This window comes from Cygnus olor, chromosome 9 (genome assembly GCF_009769625.2).
Source record: "Cygnus olor isolate bCygOlo1 chromosome 9, bCygOlo1.pri.v2, whole genome shotgun sequence".
NCBI classification, from domain to species: domain Eukaryota; kingdom Metazoa; phylum Chordata; class Aves; order Anseriformes; family Anatidae; genus Cygnus; species Cygnus olor.
The window spans coordinates 6,507,829-6,530,261 of NC_049177.1; the positions used below are offsets into that span (position 1 = coordinate 6,507,829).

The window sequence follows — 22,433 nt, forward strand, 5'->3', positions numbered from 1 at the left end:
TGTGTAATTTTGATTTGGCTGATGCTGACGGTGTTCTATCTACTGTGAAAACAAGGAGAGGTGACAAGGTGACAATCTTTCCTTCCATTTTCCTGAATGAAGAGGATATTTTTAACACGTGTTTCATAATAAGCCTTTTAGGTCCCTTGTCTTTTCTCATCAAGTGTTCAGTCGTGCTTTTTTATGTCTGAAATAGTTTGCATCTTTTAGTTTGCAAGGAAAGCAACTGCCTGTACAGAGGGGATATGAAAACATCCTTCTGGCAAAAATGTTCTATAAATTGGGCTTAACACAGGAAAGTGCATTTTTGTGTGTGTGTGCTGGGATATATTTAAATATACATATATATATATATATTTAAAGACCATCAATGATGTGCATATGTGCTTTGAAAGGTCTGCTGGTTTGTTTTACAGCCGTACAGCTGTTTTACAGCTCGATGTGTAGCTACTGTGAGAGATGAGCATGGCCTTGGTGGCTGAGAGGGGCCTGTCAGACCTGGGCAGTACTGGACAGAACCAGTTAGCACTGAATTGTAACTTGCTCTGCTTAGATGGAATGAAATGAACCTTTGGGAGTATAGTAGCACTTTTGTGCTGAGGTTTTTTGTATATGGTACCATATAGGTTTCTAATAAAACAGAGAGGAAGCCTGTAAGTAGTATCAATTATCTCAATTATCCACAAATATGTTGCGAAGTGAGCTTGTTTGCTGTTTTGTTTTGTTTTGTTTTTAGAAGGAGATTCTGATGAGTTTTAGTATTCTGCATGTCTTCAAGAAAGGTTTTATTGTTCTGGCAAGCTGCAGTCATGGGCGATGGCTTGAATAAGCTATTATTATCAGTTAGCTTTCTGAACTCAGACAATTAAAACCACAAGTTTTCTCTTACATTTTCTTTTTTTCTTTCTTGTCTAAAGCCCAATTCTGTCATATGATAGAATTGGGAAGAAGTTTCTGTTCAAACATAACCACGTTTCTTAACAGAACAATCTGCAAATGAAGATATTAAATGTTGCATTTCATAATATATGGAATGCATAAGATTAAAAAGTAAAAAAACCATTTCATAATGTATTTTGGAGTATATGCTTGGAGTATAGTTCATTTACAAAGCTCAACAGTAACTAATTTGTTTCCACTGAAGTCTTTTCATAAGTGAAGAAGATGTGTCTTCCTCCAAAAACAAACATAACAGCTGAAAGGTACCAACTACCAGAATACCATTCAATTATAATTTTATACATGAAATAGGTAATCTTCCAAAGGAAAGGAGGTCTTGGCATTTCCAGTTGCATGTACTGGCTATGCTTCCTGGAGTCACTGACCTTGGTGTGTGACAGCACTTTTTCCAAACAAGCAGTTCTTGTGTTAAAATGTTTGGATCATGGCATCCAGGAAGAAATCAATTAGAGGTGACATCACGTGGAGGTAGGAATGCTGTGTTACCATGTGTTGATCTAATTAACTGGCAAAAATTAAGAAAATTAGAGCTTATGAAGTCATTGTTAAATGTCCAGCACAGAAAAATGTTATTTTTTCCTCTCTCCTCAGTCTCCATTAAATGTCCTTAGCTCTAGTGAATTCAAAGAAACTCAGGCTATTAATCAGCTTGCAGGATGGTGTTTGAAGCATGATGGTGTTTCTCTCAAGCTAAATGCCTGCTAAAATTTGGGAAGTGAGCTTACCTGAGAGACAACATATACACTAGTAATAACTCCTAAGAAAAATAGGTTGAGAGGAGATCCTGCCTAGCTCTCATCTACATCAGCATGAACAGTAACATGTAGCTTATGACTTCATGTTATCCAAAATTTGAGAAAGGAAACGGGATGAAAAAAATAAAGAGCACACCTCCAGCTGTGTGCACATGTTCGTTTTCAATTTTGAGGATTGGAGTACTGTGACAAAGATATAAAAGAAATGTTGGGCCTCAAGGTATAGGGTTTTTTTACGTCAAAATGGCTTTGTTTGTTGTAACAAATGGGACTATATATTAGTCCTGAACAGCTTGTCCCTCTTTTTCTAAATAAAATTACATAGGTTAGATTGATTACATTTTTACATCTCTAAATATGCATTGTCTTCTCTGCACTGATACAGCAGTGGGACGTTTCTAGATTTGCTCATCTCAGTCTAACTGCAAATAATTCACATGCTTCCTCAATATTAGCTCTCCTGGCTTTATCCTTCCTCCTTATTGTTCTGTGACCTGCTGTACTTGTCTGAGCAGCTGTTACTACTGCACTACCTTTTCCCCCATCTGGAAGGCAGATGGACTAATCCTCAAAGAGCCAGTATTTGTTCATGGATCAGTTTTCAGAGAGTCTGAAGTGAACAACTGACAGCCTTCCCAAAGATGCTGAACATGTCCATGCCTGGGCAATGTTCTGCAAAACAAGAGAAGTCTTTCAAGAATGTAAATATATTTAAGTGTGTGCGTGCACATTTGTGTGTCTATATACAAACAGGAACAGGACGACAGACCGTGGAATTTTTTTTTTTAAATTAGAAGATTATTTTGTACACACCTTTATGCAAGTCTCTGCATTTTTAAATTTCATTCTATTTTAAAGAGAAAATATTACAAATAGAAAAAGGAAGGACTCTTCTCTTTTCTTAGACAACAGCAACTGCAATAGCGAAAGTGTTTTACAAATTCAGCAAGGATTGTGTCCATATCAGAAGACTGAAGCTTGTCTGTATTAACCTATAATTTGCCATTTTTCAGTTTTCCTACTGATATCCTGCTTTTTATTTAAATATTTGGGCTTTGTTGCCGCGAGAGTCACTATATCCTTGTTGTTTAAATGCAATATAAAACTAGCTTATCTCCTCTTTTCAGAAACTTTGGAAAAGTGCAAGAAGAGCTAAAAGTACATTTAATCTTTCAGAGTTTTGTTAGCAGTGGGATGTATGCCATAGCATATCTGATATCATGTAAACTGTGTATACACTGCCATACGGAAAACCTCTGTCCAAGAGTAACTTTTCTTTGTGCATCCTATTTTTAAAACAATTGTAACTTATTAGATGGAAAAATAAGTGAATAATGGTTTTCAGGTATATCTTGTGTGAGTTAAATGATGAAGTCATTTTCTTTGTCTGCTCAGACCTTGAGTTTCTGTTCTAAAAGGCAGTCAGTGGGATGTGCACCCCTGACCAACGATTACGCCGTGCTGGTATCTCTATGGCAGTAGGCGTTGATTTCCTATGCAGGGACCCGCACGTGGTCCCGGTTAGCGTAGGTAATGCTTCAGGGGGAAGATCAATAGTGAGTCTGTGTGTACCATGGGTAACTAGAAAGTGGGCCTGTAGCTGTGAGTGCCATAAAGAAAAGGACACACTGTCACTTCACGACATGCGCTGCCACAAGAGCTGTACCACGTTGTCGCTGCAGCGTGGAACTGCTTGCTTGTATAAACCGGCCCGTGCGCATTGTGTGCTTTTCACCTTTGTTTGCCATCTGTCCTTGCTGGAGCTGACGTCCGCCATCTGAGGGCTGCCTCCCTGATGCTTAATTCTCTGATTAGATGCTTATGGAACCCTCAAAAAAGCATGAAACCAAAGACAACTGGGTGTCTTTGTGTGGTACACACTTCCATATCCCCATGGCGCTTTTGTGCGTGCACCCTTACGAACAGCCTTTTGTGTGTCCAGACCCCAGATGGTTGCCTGCAGTCACAGCCTTTAGTAGAAGAATCATATTCAAATTGTCTAATGGATAATAAACTGTACTGACTTTGCTTTTGATGTGAATGGATGTTTTCAAGTTGAAGAAACAAAAGATCTCCTGGGGAAAACTGCCAAAGATATGTATCACTGTAAATCTCGAAGGGGGTGGGGGACAAGCTGAATAAATTACAACTGCTTAGTGGGTTTGCTGAGAAAACAAGCAGTGCAAAGTTGAAAACCAAAACCCAGAAAGTAAGGTATAATTAGCAGAATCTCTCTTAAATCCTGTTGTCTAAATTATTGCACCTAAGCAATTAACACAGACTTTTTGCCTGTGTGTTTCGAATTCACACAGGCCGTATGTGATGCCTGGAATACTTAGCGATGTAATTTTACTGAAATGAAATGCTTTCAAGACGAAGACTTCACAGTTGCAAGAATATTCCCAGAAATTTGCAATAGCTGAAAACCTTTGAGGCTCTCTCCCCTCCCCTCTGCCCTTCAAGTCAGGGAACTGAAATATGTGACATATTCTAAGAGTTTCAGATGGAGCTTCCTGGAGTTTCAGATGTTGGTAATCAGTCCGAGCAGAAAGGGAGTCCAAATGGATATTAATCAAGCTTAAGTGATATCTTTGAATAAGTATTCCAGGGCTGGGAAGACAAAGGGTTCAGTGGCCTATTTAAAAAAAAAATAAATATATATATATATATAAATATAAATGTTAATATTTTCTAGCTCTGAGACACATTGCTAAAACATGACACTTTTCTAACAAGAAAACTGTCGTTTTTGTGGAAGTAGCAATTGACACAGGATTTTTTTTTTCAACTTAGAAACAGTAAAACTTGTAGATACATCTAATATTTCACGAATATTAGCAATATATAACAAAGTTGAATGTCTAGAATATACTGGGTAACAGTAGTAATGTATTTATATAGGGTGGATGTGAATAAATCTGTCTTTGATATGGTATAGCTTCCAAAAGTTTTAGAAAATGTGGTTACTAAATGTCGAAAGTTTTTAGAAAAAGTGGTTATTGTGTGAGATATAGATACTAGATTTTCTGACATGCATCATGTGGAAATATGGGTGACACATCTACCCATATCAACTCCTCATGACAGATATGTGAATATTTGAGATAATATCTAATATGCTATGGATTTGCACTCTATATTTCCCTGTGATCCAAAGTATGCATCTTTTGGTTTTCCATAAGTAATTATTTTGGGATGTTGTATTAACATTAAAAGATAGGAGAGAAAGATCACCGCAGCTACTTCTTGCTAACTGTAAAGTCAAAGCTTTTCCCATAGGAGACCATAAAGACCTATTTTCTCCCTGGACTGGTTCAGCGGACAAGTACAGCTATTATCAAAAGCATCAATAACATCTGAGCTGAGTTTCCTTTGCATATGTAGTTGCTGATGTAGCAGAATGTATACACAGTGATGGAGTAACTCAGGGAGTTTGGATCAGTCATGATTCAGCTTAAATCAAGCTAAAATGATACTGTTGCAGTGAGGAGACTCTACTGAGGAGCCCCTTGGACCTCAGTTCATCCATTTGCAAAAACAAAAACACACAACACATTATGTACTGCAACATCAGCAGTCTCGTATACTAACTTGGTTTTAGATGTTCCTGTGACAGCCACTGTCCCAGACTCCATATCCATCTCTTCTACTGAAATTTTTGTGCTTGATTTCTCTTTCAAATGGACTTTTTAATAGCTGCATGTGTTTGCTGTAACGTACTCTGGAAAGTGCTATACAGTAATACTACTTGAAAATTAAAACTAGTGCAAAATATGATTGCATGCACTAGTAGATTTCAAAGCCGAGACTACAATGCCAGAGTTTAGTGATGCAAACTAGCTGCTAGTCAGTTTCAGTTGGGGTTTGTGACATTGCAATGACTTTAAAGGGTTTAATGTAGTTTCAAAGCAAGTTCAAGGAACCCACTTCTTTGTACTGGCCTGCAGCAGCTGGTGGAGGTGGGCTCTCGATGTCCTAAACAGGAACTGCCTCCTCAGAGATCCTTCTCAGAGGCTGCTTCTGCGTTGGAATTTAACCACTACAATTTGCCCTTTTGGTCTTGCGCAACCCAGAATAAGTAAGTAGAATGAATTTTGGATTGTTCTCATTATTGTAACTACTGCCATTGTTTATCACTTGATTCTTTTGTGTCTTCTGAGATGTGTCTACCTCGTTTACAGCTGGCACAGGACAAGTAGTCATCACTGTTTAAGAGAAAAAACTTCCTTTTGACTGTCTTGCTTCTGTTTTGATGGAAACTTATGGCTGCCTATGTCCAACTAAATTTTACATGATGTAAAGACTTGAATACCAACTCCACAGAGAAATCAGTTACTTCAGACAGTCCTTGAGACTCTGAGCTCTGAAAATAATACATGAACAAAAAAATAAGGGGGTGGGTGGGGATTAAGCTGCTTTCTTATTACCTGCAAGTATTATGCTTGTGTAGTCTAAGAGTAGTGTTGGTTTTTTTTGTTGTTTGTTTTGTTTTGTTTTAATCTGATGAGTTTGGGAAAGAGACTTGACTATATGAGATATACGGTTATCTATGAAAATACATTTGAGAGCACGGGTGGCTCTGCTTTTGGATAGACTGACTTTTGACATTTTGAAATAAGCTACTTTTGCAGTGTTAAGTGTTTCTGAATGTTACCCTTATTTCTCAGATGGGGCATGCAGGATCTTTATCCTCTGTTTAGAATCTTCATCCTCTATTTAGAATCTCTGAACTAAAGATACATTTATGTAAGTGTTGATTTCCTAATCTCTGTGGGTTTTCATCATTGTGGTTGTACCAGGTTGTACTCTGAGAAGTAAATTCTAACTTCTGCCCAATGACCTAGGAGAGCAGATCTCAGTCTAACATCTTTTCATGTGGATATCTAAAATCTGTGAAAACAGTTATTCATCATAATTGTCAACTTTTGCTCCATTGTAAGAATGATGATTCTAGTATTGCCATACCTAAGGAGCTGTTAGAAATATCATGGGTTGTTTAAGCACCTTAAATGGCAAATGTGATGCAATGAAACAGTTCTTGTAATTCATAAATCTCAGGTCTGTGCTTTTTGCTGTCTTGTGGACTCAGAGAGGGTCTTTGCCCATGCTGTTCCTTCTGCTGATAACGCTGTGTGTGTGGCCTTGCTCAGCTCTCCCTTCTTCCCTTCTCTGGAGGTTGCCTAAAACCCTGACCTGCATTTAGGCCTGCATCCAAACAGGAAAAACTACTGGGATATTGAAATGTGTGACACGGAGCAGTGCCTTTGTTGTAGCTCACTCTGCCTGTGCTGCAAGGCCGCCCTGACCTGCGAGCTGGGCTGTCGGCAGAGCCAGCACCCGGAGCAGCCATTGCCATCCCAAGTGTAGCAATGCCCAGAAAATCACAGTAAATCAGCTTGTTATTTCGCGAGATTGTAGGGTCAGGACTCAGTGGTTATTATATGTGTGTAGGAAATGTTTCCTAATTATTTTTGTGTGAAGTTGAGGGTGGATGAAGGTTCACCATGCTGTAGGTGTGGAACTCAACATGAAGGTAAGTGTGTATGGGAAGAGCAAAGTTGGGCAGTTCACTCTTCGTGGCCTGTATGCCAAGCTCCAATGCCAAGATACACCTTCAAATTGTGATTCTCGTGTATGATGTAAACAGTGAGCAAAATGTTGCTTTCTCTCATGTAAATGAACTTTATTTATTTTTTTATTAACTGCACTTACTCCTTCCTGGGCAGCAGTGGGCAGCTTTTACTCTGAAATGCCTGCCCAGCAATTCCAAGCAGACAGGAGACGCAAAAGGTTCCTCACCTGCACCTCACCACCTCACAGTGCTGTTTCCAGACATTCTGGGAAATCATGCATATTATTCTTAAGCTTTAATCAGCCTTGTATATTATTCTTAAGCTTTTCTTTCTGACTGTGATTTTTATTTTGTGAGGTAAATCAAACAAGTGGAAGGTGTGGGTAATGTCAGTAAGGCACGATGTTTATGGCACACTCTGGATCCTGTCCTTTGTGCCGCGCAGCTCCAGGAACTGCACCAAAGGGTTGATTTTGTTGATTTTATGCTTCACAGAGTTTATCTTGAAAGGTTCATAATGCTGTTATACAAACCCGTGCCTCTTCTTCTCCTCCCCGTTACTGTATGAGATCAGCTCAAAAGAACCTGCCATGCCTATACTGCATTCTAACTCTTGTTAGTATTTTAAAATGTGATTATTTCCTATTGTTTTAATGAACCTTGTGGAGAGGTGTATATATACATTCTTGTCTGTATACAAGTAGCACATTCTAGCCTTCATTAATCAAAATGACACTTTCTCCACCCTCAATTGTTTTCACATTTGCACATGAAGTGTGTTCCCAAATTCGGTTCTGCCCGACTGATCTTTTCATTGTTCAATTTTCAGACCTAGGTGTCTAAAGCTAGCTGGAAAGATACAAAAGTTGACTTCTAATGTGATTTCTTTAATCTCCTTTTGTAGAATTAGTATTCCAAACTACGTAGAAAGACGTTCCAAGTTTGCTTTTTGCATTGAGCTTGGCACAGACGCGAAGGACCGCATCCCATCTTACGCTGAAAAACTTACTGCTAACTGCCAAAAAAAGTGTTAGGAGACACTGCTGCACTGAGGAAGTGTTTAAGAGAAATAAGTCTGTAAAAATCTGAGGAGAAGAAAGCAAAACATTCATCAAGGCACAGGCTTGCCCCCCTTACAAACATAGCCCATTCTCGGGCTTCTCTCCCACGTGATAGCCATGGAGTAGCTGTTAGCTGCTACTTAAATCCAAGAGAAGTGTGGGATTTAGATTCAGTAACTTGACCACTAGGAAAGAAGAGCAAAGACTACATGTTCCAAGATTTCCAACCACGTGTATGTAAACCAGAGCAAGACTGCCTGAGGGTATGTGAAGCAGTAGAAAGCCTTTCCTAGGCTTAAGGAACTTTGGAACATACAGAAAAGTCACATCCATCCTTTCTTTTCTGTTTAACGTACAGGATGTGTTGGTGTTATCCCAACACATCCTGTCAGTGCTTTTCCCGCCCCTGGCGCTCGTGTGAAGCACCTGGTTATTTTACCTACAGCTTGCACTGAGGGTATCTTGACTGAAGGCTCACAGAATTTGCAGCTCTCAGGACTGAGAGAATCTCCTCAGCATTTTTTATGGTGTAGGCATGGATGCTTCTCCTGTCCTGTCCAGTTTCTTGAACTTGTTAAAGTCTGAAGACTTCAGTAAATCAAAAATAGTGTAGAAGTAAGTATCACCATGAAAGCTGAGATAAAATATTCTTGCCCTCTCCATCCCCATAAGTACAGAGCACAGACAGAATACTAGAACTTGAGGAGAAATACGAATGGGGAAAAACTAAGTTCTTCACCTCTGTAAGCTTTTACTGTCTCATCCCACACAAGACAGCTATTTTATGTCACCTTTAAGGAGCGCTGTAAAGTCTCTGTGAGAGGTTAATCTTCGCAGCTTCCCTCCCCGTGATTAATCTCGTTTTGGGGCGGGATGGCACGAGTAGAGGCAGCGGCTGAAAGGAGAGGGCTGGGGCGACGAACTCGGTGTTGGGTGTGCGAGAGAAAACGCAGCATCCCTGTGAACCTGCCATGCCGTTCCCGGCGCCGGAGGCTGCAGAAGCAGAGCTGACCAGGATTAGAAAGCGCTGGGTCCCAGGTTAGCACTGCCGCCCTTACCGAGCAGGGCTGGAAGCGCCCGCCGTGCCTGGGGCTCGGAGCTCACCTGCGAGCCCGCCTCGGCTCTTGGCAGCCGGCAGCGGAGCGGGAGCCCCGGCGGCGGCTCGTCAGCCCCGGGACGACGAAGACAGCGCCGGGTGCCGGCTCGGCCGCGGCCCCAGCCCCGGCCCTCCGCCAGCCCCGGGGGCCGGGCCGGGCCGGGGAAGGGGCGTCGCCTCCCTTGGCGGCTCCCCCGGCCCTTTGGAGTCGCGGCCCGGCGCCGCCATGAGCTCGGCTGCGTCGCCTGTGGCGGGGGGGCACGGCGCGCCCCGGCTGCGCCGCCTCAGGCTGCCGCCGGCCGGGCGGGCGGCGCTCGGGGGACGGTAGCGGCCGACAGCCGCCTCCCCGGGCACCGGGCACCGGGCGGGGCTCCCGGGCGGCCCGGCCCGGCCCTGCCGAGCAGAGCCGAGCCCCGGCTCCAATCCCCCGGGCGCCTCCGTGCCGGGGCCGCGGCTCCGGCAGCGCCCAGCCCGGCTGTCCCCGGTCCCCCCCCCCGGCCCCGTCCCTCCCCGCCTCCCGGCGGCGCTTCCCCTTTCTGCGCTCCGCTCCCGCTGTGCCGTGCCGTGCTCGCCGGGCTCGCCCTCCTGCGCCGTGCCCCCGATGTGTCTGGCGGTAAGTTTGGGGCCTCCCGGGCGCGGTGGTTCCGCGGTTCGGGGCACGGAGAGCGCCCGGGGATGGGGTGCTTCTCCCAGCCGTGCTGCTGGGCGGAGAAGTGCCTTTCCGAAGTGTTTTCTAGCGTAACGTTTTGAGGAAGAGATTACTTTCCTGAGCCGTGAAGGAGAATTATTGCTAGACGCTGGATTAGCTGAAGACTTACGTCTCTTATAAACTGAGTTTATTTGTCTTTGCGCTGCTGAACGCGAGCCCTCCCGCCCGAGGACGCCGCAGGCTGGTATTCGCAGGGCTTGCTCAGGGCTTTGTGGGGCAGCAGAAAGCAGCCCTCGGTGCAGCCGCTCGGACGGATCCGAAATACAAAGCTAGCTTCTCAGCAAAGCTAGGAGCCAGCCCTGAGTTTATGCGTGAGGTTCGAGCTTCAACAAAGGAGGGCATTGCCCGAGTTTGCCCTCATCTCACTTCTGCAAACTCCCGGCGAGGCTGCCGGGTGCGCGGCTCCCCGCAGCGGTGCCCGGGCCGCGGGGCTGCGCTTTGCTCGCCCCATTCGTTCCTCGGGAGAGCGCTGGGGTGTCGGGGGAGGCTGCTGGGGCTCCTCCATGCTGCCAGCGAGTCCTCCCTCTCCTCTTTGTGTTCGGGACTTGCCGCGCAGAGTGCTACGGGGGAAAGCGTCCTGTGTGCGGAGACGGCCGGCTATCGCTTCGGTCACTGGCTGGACGTTGGCTACATCCCTTCCATGCTGAAGTTGTAGCTGATATTTTCACAGCGTTCCGTTTGCCTTCGGTGACAGAAACAATCCCTGATAAGCTGTCTCCTCCTTGGAGAGACCTTATCCCCCAGGGAGAAACCAGCCCCGGAAAGTCACTCTTCATGCTTGCGGCTGAAACCTGCCTAGCTTTGCAGAGCTGTTTCAAGGGATGCTACCTTTTTAATGTTGTTTCTGTAAGTAAAACAGCCCGTCAGGGGCGTGAATATCAAATTGCTGTTACATTATTTGGGGCTGCTGACAGAATAATGCCAGATGCCATAAGTTCTCTTAACAACAAGTGGGAAGTTTTATAACTGGCATTGGGAAGAGAAGCGTGGGTTTCCTGGTAGCTAATATGCCTCAGTGTCCTGCTGCCGTCTGGGGATGACCTTGGGCGACCGTCCTGTGCCTCAGTGTCTGCCAGGGCTCTGCCACATCCCTGCCTCACAAGAGGACAGAACTTTACAGCTCTGGGTCCTGCTGAGGCCCTCCCATGGCTCTACGAGTGCGGAGTGGCACTGCTGGGCTGGAGAGCCCTGGGCTCACAGTGATCCCACCTCTGGCCCCAGCATGCTCCCTGGGCTTCTGTTTGACTTTGCAAGTGCCGTCTAAGCCAGCTTAGAAACACCAGGCTTTATATTCAACAGGCTTTGAATATATAAAGCCTTGGGGCTTTGGTATAATCAAGTGATGCTGCCTTTTTGCAAGTAGCCCTTCAGAGTTGTGAGGGTTTTGCCTGTTTGGTTGTGTTGTTTTTTTGTTGTTGCACAGAGGCACCAAAAAATGACCAAACAAAAAAACAGCAAAGTGCTGTTGAAATATCTTGATTCCTAAAAGAAATGGAACTGGTGATTTTTGGTTTGGCCAAATTACAGTCACCTTTATGACTCGTGTTTTGTGCAGCATAGGAATTTCTGAGTGATGGGCCGTCTCTCCTGTGACTCCCCATGCAGCAGCTCATTAACTTGTCAGGCTTCGTTGTTGCTGTGTAAACTTCTGTAATGGATTTTCCATGTACCAAGAAAAATCGAGCAAGCTATTTTTGTCTCGTTTTCCTTTACAATCACCATTTGCCCCTTGTCTGTGGATAGGTCACTGTCCTCTTTCTGGGGGGAAGGAAAATACTTTTCCCAGTGGAACTCAGTGCCATATTCCAGAGCGATGTGCGATGGTTACTTTGTGTGTGTGGGGTTGTTGTTGTTTTAGTTCAGATGTTCAGAGACTTATCCTCTGGGGAGCCTTTTTGCTTATGCGTTTGACGCATAATGGCAGCAATTGAAGAGGAAAGCAGAATGTGGTTTTCTGAGACGTTGTTTATTAAAAATACTTGATTAAAGTGATGAGCAGCAGTGTGTTACATACCCAGCTGTCCTATCCTCATAATTCTTCCTGGCCAAGAAGAGAGTGGAAAGAAGCTGGAGGGATGCCTTTACTGGGCTAAAGGTCTGTAAGTCAGGTTGCATTTTGGCTGTTCACTACTGCTCACTGACATCCTTTACTCGCATTTTTGCGCTGTGGCAACATTGCTGCAGTGCAAATTTGAGGCTTTCAGAGTGCTTCCAGGCGCCGTACATCCCAGCTTGAATGATGGTAATGTATAGCAGCATTGCTATTCGCTTCCATTTCTTCCCTTAGCCAGCGAGGATAAATGCACTCTTAATAGAATATACACATAAAGGAAATCTAGATGGATTTTCATTTTAGCGGGTTCACCAGGATGGAGGTTTGATGTAAATGTTGCTGGACTTCCTAAGGCCTGGCTGAAGGCCAAAGGTGGTGGAGAGGAGCGCTGGCTGGTATTGCAGCAGTGCTTGCCCTCCTGGTGGGCAGGGCCGGCCTTGTGTCTCGAGCTGCGAAGGGCTCCGTGCTGGAGAAGCTCTGTTCAGAGTGGCACAGCTAATTTTATTTATTCTCACTGGGCTGTGGTAATGCAGTGCACAACTCGAGGCTAATGGAAATGTAGGCCACACGTGTTGTCCTGGGGTCTTAAAGTATTTATTAAGCCAGTATAGATCCGTTTTCTGTGATGAAAGCAATGTTTAAGGCTGCCCATTGAATAGCTGACCACATTTTTTTAAGTCAAAACTCAATGTAAAGTTGCTCTGCGTAGCTAAATATTTGCTGATAATTCTGTAAATTACTATTGTTGGACTTACTGTTTGAAAATAAACATGTGCTGTGGACTGAAACTTGTCAGACCAGATAGCTACCTCGCCCACATGTATTTTTCATGGGATTGTGTACATGCTGGTGAACGTGCATTGCTCCCTGCAACACGCACATCCTTCAGGGATGGCTTTTCCAAAATACAGTTTAGGTTACTGAGAACTCTGGCTAATGTACAGTATGCTGTAGGATAAGATGTTAAGGTATCATGCACTTCTTGGAAGAGTTGTTCATGCCTTTAAGCTTTTTTACTTCACTCAGCTTATGTTTTTGTGGGAGTTGTTTGTTTGGGATGTTTTGCTTATCTGCTTTGCAAAGTTGCCTCTGGTTCACTGATGTAGTTGGTAGACCAGGTCCTGCAAACACACTAGGGTGTACTCGCCTACGTTCTGCATGAATTCAGAGTTTCGTAATAACTAACAATCAACTGTTGCCATTTACTTTGAGAAAGCTTTTCCTATTACACTGTTCAAGCTACTGCTGAAAGCAGACAGTTGTGTGCATGACCTGCACGCTCTCCACCGTACATGTAGTTGGAATGGTAGGTGCTCTTTGAAATCTGTTTTGAGCTGATGTCCAGCATGATGTCAGGAAATGCCTTTGTTTTGCTTTAGCTATTTGTACTGCTTCATAGCCCGCAGTCCTTTAGATTGCACGGTGATAAATTTAATTTTTTTTTTTTTTTTATTTATGGAAAGCTGACAGATAATCAGTAGTTTCTACTAGCTATCAAGGAAATATCCTTGCCCTTAAGAGTCTTTATTTTAAAGCAAAGTTTAAAGAAAACAGGGATGTCCCAGCAGCATGGAAAACTACATTAGACAGGACAAGAAGAAATGCATTTGATGTGGCAATGCTGTGTAACAGAGCACGTGACTTCGGGCTAAGAACTGCTGTTGGAATTTGATTGGCAATATTTGCTTTAAAGCTAATGGCTATACTTTAGCTACCTCTGCCCTACTAAAGACTGGGCCTGCCCATTGACAGGGTTGGGAAGAGGTCAGTTCTTTCTTTCCTTTGGCTGCTTTTGGACCACAGATGGAGAAGTGACAGATTTAAATTTGTCCTACTTAAATCTGCGTGTGTATATATGTGTATATGTACATAGATATCTATTTATATATATGTGTAATATACATGGGTGTACGTGCCTTTTTTTTTTTTAAGGGATGTCATCTTTGCCTCAGAGGTGAACGCGGTGCACCCTACCTGCTCTCTTCCTTAGTAAGAGGTAGGGTGCCTAGCCTAAGCATGGGTGCTCAGCTTTGACCTAAATCTGTTCACAATGAAGTCACTTGAATTTAAACTAGCGCTGAACAACATCTTGTGCAGCTGTATTTCCTTCTCTCTGCTTATTTTGCATATCTTTGGGTTGGACACCATAGGCTAATCCTGCTCACTATTGGTGGCAGATGACGGGTATGACTGTTGCACTACAAAGCGAGGGTGACTTAGCAACTTTATCTTTGAGGATTTGTCAGCGGCTGAAGTGACAAGTTAGCTCTGGTGTACAGCACAGAATGGGGCAGTGTATGAAATCCATCTTTGAGCTGACTCCAAGCTAATTCTTTCAGAGCCATACAGCAGGTTCTGAAGTTGTTTGCCTTCTTGTGCATTTCCAAAAGCTAGTTCCAACTAGCTAACACCAATTTTCCTGTTTATCACCAAAGTCTCGAATGCACTTGTGTGCTGTCAGGCTGGGTAATCCCTTTCCACGTTAACAATTCCCAAGGAAGATCTCCCCAAAGGGATTTTGGGAGATTCCCCACCTTTATGATAGGTCCATGTCCTGGGATGTAACCAGGGTCCGGGCTGTTCTAGCTCTGTCTTCTGAAACTTCCTTCGTAGGGTACCTGCTGAGCTTTCTCAGCAGCTAGGTGCACTAGAAAGCCTGAAACTTTTCTGTCTTAAGTCTGTGAAAAAGGGTTGTAATGAGGACATTTGGCTTGGACTTTGCTATTGCCATTTCCTTTGCTTTCAGTGTTATTGGTTTCTGGCACTGCTGACATCTGGGTAATATTAATTGTGATAGTCTCGCTTCTAATTCAGAGTGTACTGATCAGTCACTAAATATTTATATAGTCCTTGTTTTTGAAGTTGCAAGATAAAAAGGGTGTGTTTTCTATCATCTTTCCTATTCAAAAGCAAATAATGCGTTGAAGCTGCTGATTATTTAAAATGATCAAAATATCAAAACAAGAATTTCCTTTGTACTTTGGTCAGTGCTGACATAACTGTTTCCAGTAGTCTAAAAAATCTTGTGTGTAGTTCATTGATGACTTGTGTAGACTAAGATTCAGTGTTGTAAGTGCAGTGATCATCTACCAAAGATGTGAGAATGTGCTCAGGAAGGATTTGTTACAACATGTATCATATCTTATCCTTTGAGGCTTAAATATAACAAGATATATTAAACAAGCATGAGCATGAGACCTGGAATACATACTGGTTATTCCTAAGTTTCTTAACATTCATATTAATAGTATTTGAAGCAAAGCGTGTGGGTGGCGAGAAGGAAGGGGAGAGGAGCTGCCTGTGCAACCAGTCTCTCAGCAGCTTTGGAGTGAAGTGTGGCGGTAGCAGGAGGGAAGGGAAAGGAACCATCAACAGCACAAGTTCTTGGATGTGCATCTAGAGAAAAGTCGATTAATTCACGTTCAGTACGTACTAAGCCGCACTATTAATCAGCATTTAAAAATGAAATGGGGAATGAAAACAGATCTCAGGGGCAAGGCACACGTGTGAAATTATCAGTTGCTGCGGGATACTTGTGTGATGCTCGAACACCATCCCGTGAGGCTCAGCAGTGGCGTGGCAGCGTGCCTTCCCTTGCCTGCTGGAGTGTTGGGAAGAGAGAAGGTGCCTGAGATTGCTGCCTTGAATTCATGTCTAGGGGTAGAGTGGTCTTTGATTTTACAGTTGTGTTTTTTTTTTTTTCCCAGCGAGCCATCTACACCATTGATAATTGGCTTTTGTGCCCTACCCTTAGACTCTGTAACAAGAATTAACAGTTACTCACTTGTACTTACCTCATTTTAGCAAAGTTGAATGAAAGTGCAAGAGAAGAAGAAATCCATACGTGCCAGGACATCACAGTTTGACTGCTGGAAGAAAACACCAAAGGGAAATTCAAGCTGAACTGTATTGACACTCCAGGGACATGAGACTGACTGATCTGGCTTTTACTTCTGTACTCCATCTACATTCTGCTAATTGAGGAGGCTGGAGCAGGAAGTCCTAATGAAGACAGAAGCCAACCCATTCCCTTTGCTCCATTTATTTTTAGATTGTATTTTTTCTCATGGTGAAATAGCTTGGAACTCAGGGGAGCTGTGCCCAAGGTGGGTAAGAAATGTCACTTAGTAGTGAGCGCAGACTGATGTGTAATTATTCGGGAGATGAGGAGAGACTATTTCTCTTTCCCTGCAGCTAGAGATTGCTGAGATTGATTGACTGTTGGTGTAGCATACTACAGTGTGCTCTTCCAATGCGTGGAGGTCTGTCTACTCCTGCTTCTGCAAATGAAGATAGTGAATTAATGCAGAAGTGTGTGTGTGTGTGTGTGTGTATATATATATATATATATATACACATAGATATTAATGTTAGGTGTTAGAAAGTGTGGGAAGTATGCTGCCTAGGTCTGGCATATAAATGTAGATGTCTGAATTAGTAATGCAGGAACCGTAGTAGTGAGTGTAGCAAGTAGCTCAGTTTGCCGGGAGCACTGATGGCAGTATAGACAACTTGGGTACTGTTGTGGTTTAACCCGGCCGGCAGCCAAACACCACACAGCCGTTCACTCACCCTCCCCCCTCCCTCTCTGGGATGGGGGAGAGAAACGGGAAAGTTAAGCCTGTGAGTTGAAATAAAGACAGTTTATTAAGACAGGAAAATAATAATAACAATAATAATAATAATGATAATAGTATTAATAGTGATAATGTGTACGAAACAAGTGATGCACAATGCAATTGCTCACCACCCGCTGACCGATGCCCAGCCTATCCGCGAGCAGCCGGCCCTCCACCTCGGCTAGCCACCCCTATATATTGTTCAGCATGACGTCAGATGGTATGGAATACCCCTTTGGTCAGTTTGGGTCAGCTGTCCTGGGTCTGTCCCCTCCCAGCTCCTGCTGCATCCCTAGCCTGCTCGCTAGCAGGACAGAGAGAGGCTGAAAAGTCCTTGGCTTGGTGTAAGCACTGCTCTACAACAATTAAAACATCAGCATGTTATCAGCGCTCTTCTCATCCTAATCCAAAACATAGCACCCTGCCAGCTACTAGGAGGAAACTTAACTCTGTCCTAACTGAAACCAGGACAGGTACTTACTGTGTAGGCATCCAAACTGTGCAGAGCAGGCTTCTGTTTACACCCATTATGAAAAATGCGGGAGGGATGCTTCCTCTGGAGATCCTTACACCAAGGCGTGACTGACATCTAGTATTACTTTCTTCACAGAGTTCCCACATAAGTGGCCCTCACAAGGGATGCTCTGCTTGTTCTTTTTTTTGAGCTGAATATTTGTATGTGGTCATTATTGCTTCCACAGCTGTTTTCTATTTTGTTTCAAAATGTTGCATTGAAGGATAAAGCAGTTTGGCAGGACCTAAACCCCCTTGCGTTTCCCCTTGTCCTCAGATATCAGGGCGTCTGGGGGTGCCTGGGCTTGGATTCTGAGTGATGCCCAGTTCAGCTGTAAAGTCCAATTGCATTCAATATATTGAATTACCATGATCATGGCTGCACAGTAGAGCAATACACCTTTAGTCTAGTAGATTAATGACTGGTGTAGTTTGTCAAAGCAACAGGAGTATAGGTTCTTTTGGGTTGTCGGTGATAAATACACTTTCTGCAAAGCACATGCAAATACCACGAATATGACTAATGCAACCAACTACATGTAAGTTAACTTATGAAACAACTCTATAGAGACAGGTTTCCTGGGGAAGCGCTCAGTATAACTGAGGGTTTGGATCTCACCCAAGAGGCGTCCCTGTGGGGGAAGTGATGTTCAGCCCTTTGGCTGATCCCAGAAGTTAGCCGTGTCCTTCCGACTTGTCTGCAATGGCATCTTCCCTAACATTTTTTCTCTCTTGAGCTGTTTTTATGCTATTTTCTTACTTCTAGGTGAAGCTTGAGTGACTGTAGTCATATGTATCTTCGTTATGATTGGTGTAAAATTTTCTTGGTTTTGCTTTAAAGGTATAGGCTCAGAGAAATGCAGAGCGAATGCTCAGCAAGGGTTGGTTGCATCTTGGAGGCCGGTAGCCTTTGGGATGGAGGTTTGTTTGGCATCATAATGAGATTATCATGAGCAAAGTTCACCCAGAGGTCATGTTTTGTTTACCAGTTTGGCTCAGGGCTGGCCATGCAGCCTATCAGTCCCATAGTACCGTCAGGTTCCCCATCCCTGTGGAGATACCACAGAGCCTGGCCGCGGGGTCTTCACTCCGCTCCACCCTCCGTGCTATTTCTCTGAAAGCCAACACACCAACCTCTCCTGGTGTTGCCAGCACCTAAGGTTGCAGGTTATGTTGCCAAGGGGACTATCATGGAGCACATTCCTTGCATATCTGCTGCATCTCACCCTGGAAGTTTCCTCAGCCTTGAACCTTCTCTTAAGATGTGGACATATCGTTAGTCTCAATAAGTCACCTCCAGCAATTATTCCACACCAAAGTGGTAAGAAATGTGGTATGTCAGAATCAAAGCTGAGCCTGATGGTCTGTTGTAGAAATACAATTGTAAAGGAAAATTCAAGCAGTTGCTGTATGACAGAAAAGATGTGTGGGTTGATGAGCTTAGTAGAATTCAGTTCTTGCATTTAGGTCTCTTATAGTGCAAGAAGATATTTTTTATTGTATGTAATAATTAGCTTTTGAAATGAAGGGGATTATCTTTCAGTTTAATCACTCTGCCTTAATAGCAGGGGGAGAAAAATTATTGTTTTGTAAGACTTTCAGCTCTGTTCTCAGTGTTTTCTAGAATGACATTTTAATTGAATTCTATATTTATGGTACTGATAATTGTCGTTCTTGTGGCTTCCTACCTGTTCCTCACCATATACTAAGCAGCTGTATTTTTAAAGATTGTAAGTTTCTGTTCTGCTCATCCTCCCAAACAAATATTATTTCTTTTTGTGTGTGTGAGGAAATTATTACTTTCATTGGTTATTTTTAATGTATAACTCTAACATTCAGCTACACTTCTCTTGTTAACACAAAGCATTATATAGTTGCTTCATATCCAGTACATGAATAGCTTGTAAATAAATAACAAAAGTAGGTTTAAATTTCATGTCTGTACTTAGCAAAACTAATAGATGGTAGTCAGCCTAATGGCTGATGATAGATTGTGCTGTGCCAGCAGGACAGCTTGCGCCCAGGAAGAGTAACACAAGATCAGGAATGGCTAGAGAATAGTTGGTGAATTTGGTGCTTTTTTAATTCCTTCAATTAACCTGATTAAGCAGCTTAGCTTAAATGAGCAGAATGTGGGGGTTGGAAGTTCTCCCATGTAGTATTTCCCCCCCTGCCTTAGGAATTAATTCCTTTAATATTTTGTCTGTATAAAGCAGGCAGCCTTGGTTGCTTCAGTGGCTTGCACAGACATGAGACACCGTATGCTTAGTATGAGAGGCACACACAGGCTTATTTTCCTCTGCAATTGGATCTAGGCAGAAGTCATAAATCGTAGTGATTTCTGCACAGTGCAGTTGAATGGAGACTGACTACCCTATTTTATTAATATTGAAAGTTCACTCTGCTTATATCGCTATTAATTCTTCCTCAGAAAAGAATGTGCTGTTTTTTTCCTTTGCCTTTTGCTCAGCTTCAGAGATGTGTTTTGCAGGGCAAGATTAGCTCCAAATGCCATCCTCTGGTACCTGAGCTGGTTTGTCAGTGTATCTGTGGCAGAGCCTCGCCAAAGCATTGACTGAGAAGATTTTGGACATAGGCTTCTTTGTTCAAGAACATTTTGTGCTGTCTTCCAGCTATAGCATTTGAAGCTGTGTGTTCTCATTGCTCTTGGATGTCTGTGTTGGCTGCAGCTGTGGCATAGTTCAGCAGATATTTTTCTTCCTACACTTGCCAGCCCATTGCCTGCCTCCTCTTTTGTTCTTCCGACCCCTGTTTCAGGGCAGCGGTTCCCAAATGAGGGAATCTCAGCAACCATTTTGGGATAGTACCTAAGATATATAGTTGCACCACCAGTGTACTTTCCAGGTAACCTGGTGCGTCCTCTTTCCTACCCAGTCTTTATTTTCTTAGCATCAGGTAGGGAATTGGGTTGGGGATGTTAGATGGTAGCACAGGGTTCCACCTCTCTCTGCTTTTCCTGAGGATGTCTTTTCCCTTTCTAGTAAGGGTGGTGGCTATGTCAGAGTATGTTGTAGTATCCTCTACTTCTCAGAGCACAGAGAAGCAGCCTCAGATGGAACCAATTTCTGTGTATCCTACAGACCCTGAAGGTACTAGGGAACCTACCTGTTAGAAACTATTGCAGCATCAACCTAGGACTGACTTGTGGGCATTGGTAGTCTGGAGCTCAGTGTGGCTAATCTCTCCTCTTTTCAGCTGCTGGCCTAAGAAATTGTTGATTTCCTAATTACAGGTCTTTCCACCTAGTGCTGGCTTGTCCTCTCAGCAGGAATATGCCCTCAGTTCCACTAATATGGGGCCACAGATTATTTTGAACAGTTTTCTGAATAAATGCAAGTATTTTTGCGGTATTAGATGTTGTGATTTCTTACATAGGTTGTCATTAAACCCAAGTAGTAGCTTTGGAAATTGGGATCTGTGTTTATAAAATATTTTTCTGAAAAGAATTTCAGAGAAGACACTGATACTATTGTAGCCTTTCTACTCCTCTGTATTATATTGTGCTAACCAAAAGCCTTGACATAAAGTATTGCTAATTACTGGTGAGTCTATGTATTTACATTGAACCAGGTCAGGTATCTGATACCTAATGAAAGGTTGGTGGGTGAGTGTGGTTCTGTGATCTCTCTTTTCAGTCATGCCAGGTGGGCTGCACTAGCCATAAAAACCTGTGCTGTGGAGTTGGAGGTAAACATCTTAAAATGATGCTAAAAAATAGGAAAGATGTCTGGTGGTCTTCATATGCATCATTGTCTTCCCCTTTCTCTATGTTGATTATGAGGAGACCATTAAATGAGTTGGTGTGTTGGTTTTGGAGCTGTATGAGATGAATTCCTCTTCTTTCCCTTCTAATTTTGGAGAAGATTCACTTTTTTATTCATTCAAAAATGGACCTTTACAGGCCTTGATCTTATCCCAGTGATGAGCTCATCCACATCAGAGAATCTAAATTTTGTCAGGTGAATCCCACCTGTGGGTCAGGTTAGTATTTACAGCTGGCTTTATCATTTGGAAACAAATGCTCTTTCAGGAACTGAAGTGGGCCGGTGCCAGTGGAGAAAAATAGAAACAGCAGCATCTGGTGATTGACTGAGATGATGAAGTGTGTGAAGGGAGGTCAAGAAGGCTCATACGGAGATGTGGGCATGGGGGGCAAAGCTGTAGTTCTTAAGAAGAAAAATTCCCGACAGTAAAAACAGTAACACACAGAGAAGGTCTTTCCCTGTGTTACACCACTGGGATGAGTTTGGTGTAGAATCTTCTGTCTTAGTGGCTAGTGAAAGCTGGTTAGTTTTTATAAACTCTCTTGTTTAGTTGTAATTATTTGGGGGATAATTCAGCTTTTTGTGACTAGTTGAATCCTAATACAAGAGCAGATTAAAGTCCATCAGCAAAGCTGCGTGAGTAAGCAAGCCATTTGTGACTTCCCAGAGCCCTCAGGAGAAGGATAGAAAGGAGAGGGGGACTGTGGAAAGACAAGGATTGTAATGGAAGGGCCCTCTGCCATAAATCTGTGATGAAGATGACATGCAGTGGAACCGAAAGTACCCATTTTTCATTCCGTCCCTCGGCATAGGGGAAGATACCTGTTCACGAGAGAAATTCCTTAGGTAATTAGAAGTATTTGTAAACTTCTGGATTTTAACACTGCATTTAACTTTCATACTGGGTAAATCTTCATCTTTGTTGTGAACTGTAACAGTTTGAGAGGTAATGATAAATACAAAAATTCCCAACCACTTTTGATCCTGTGATTCTAGCAGCAGTTTCAGTGCCTGCTCGATGTTTTGGGGCAAGGTATATGGCAATTTGTTCTTTGAAAGAGTGCTTGAAACCTAAACTCCTCGGATATCTAGTACCTAAAAAGATACCCATTTTTCTTAACACGTTGGCCAAGGGGTAGCTTTCCTTTACTGTGAAGCAATTTGTACTGTTTGTACAGTACCCGACACAGCTTTACATTCAGCAGCTGGGTGGTTTTTAAGTGACTTCCAAGTCTGTAGGAGTAGTAAATCACAGTTTGCTTGATAAAAACAAATTTCAGTTTTGCTGGCATGAATACCTGGGCTGGATG

At 43.2% G+C, this 22,433-nt stretch overlaps 1 protein-coding gene across 6 annotated transcripts in view; it reads left to right on the top strand.

The window, feature by feature from the left end:
• Positions 1-7,922: 7,922 nt before the first annotated feature.
• Positions 7,923-22,433, top strand: part of SPSB4 (splA/ryanodine receptor domain and SOCS box containing 4) — a 93,560-nt gene continuing 79,049 nt past the window's right edge. For 2 of the 6 annotated variants that reach the window (XR_005822752.1, XM_040568117.1), the window contains exon 1: positions 9,794-10,057. The gene's annotated coding sequence lies outside the window, so the exon portion shown is untranslated. Of the gene's footprint in view, positions 9,387-9,791; positions 10,058-10,279; positions 11,000-22,433 lie in introns of those variants that run through there. The other 4 variants (XM_040568114.1, XM_040568116.1, XM_040568115.1 and 1 more) reach the window with 4 other exon arrangements.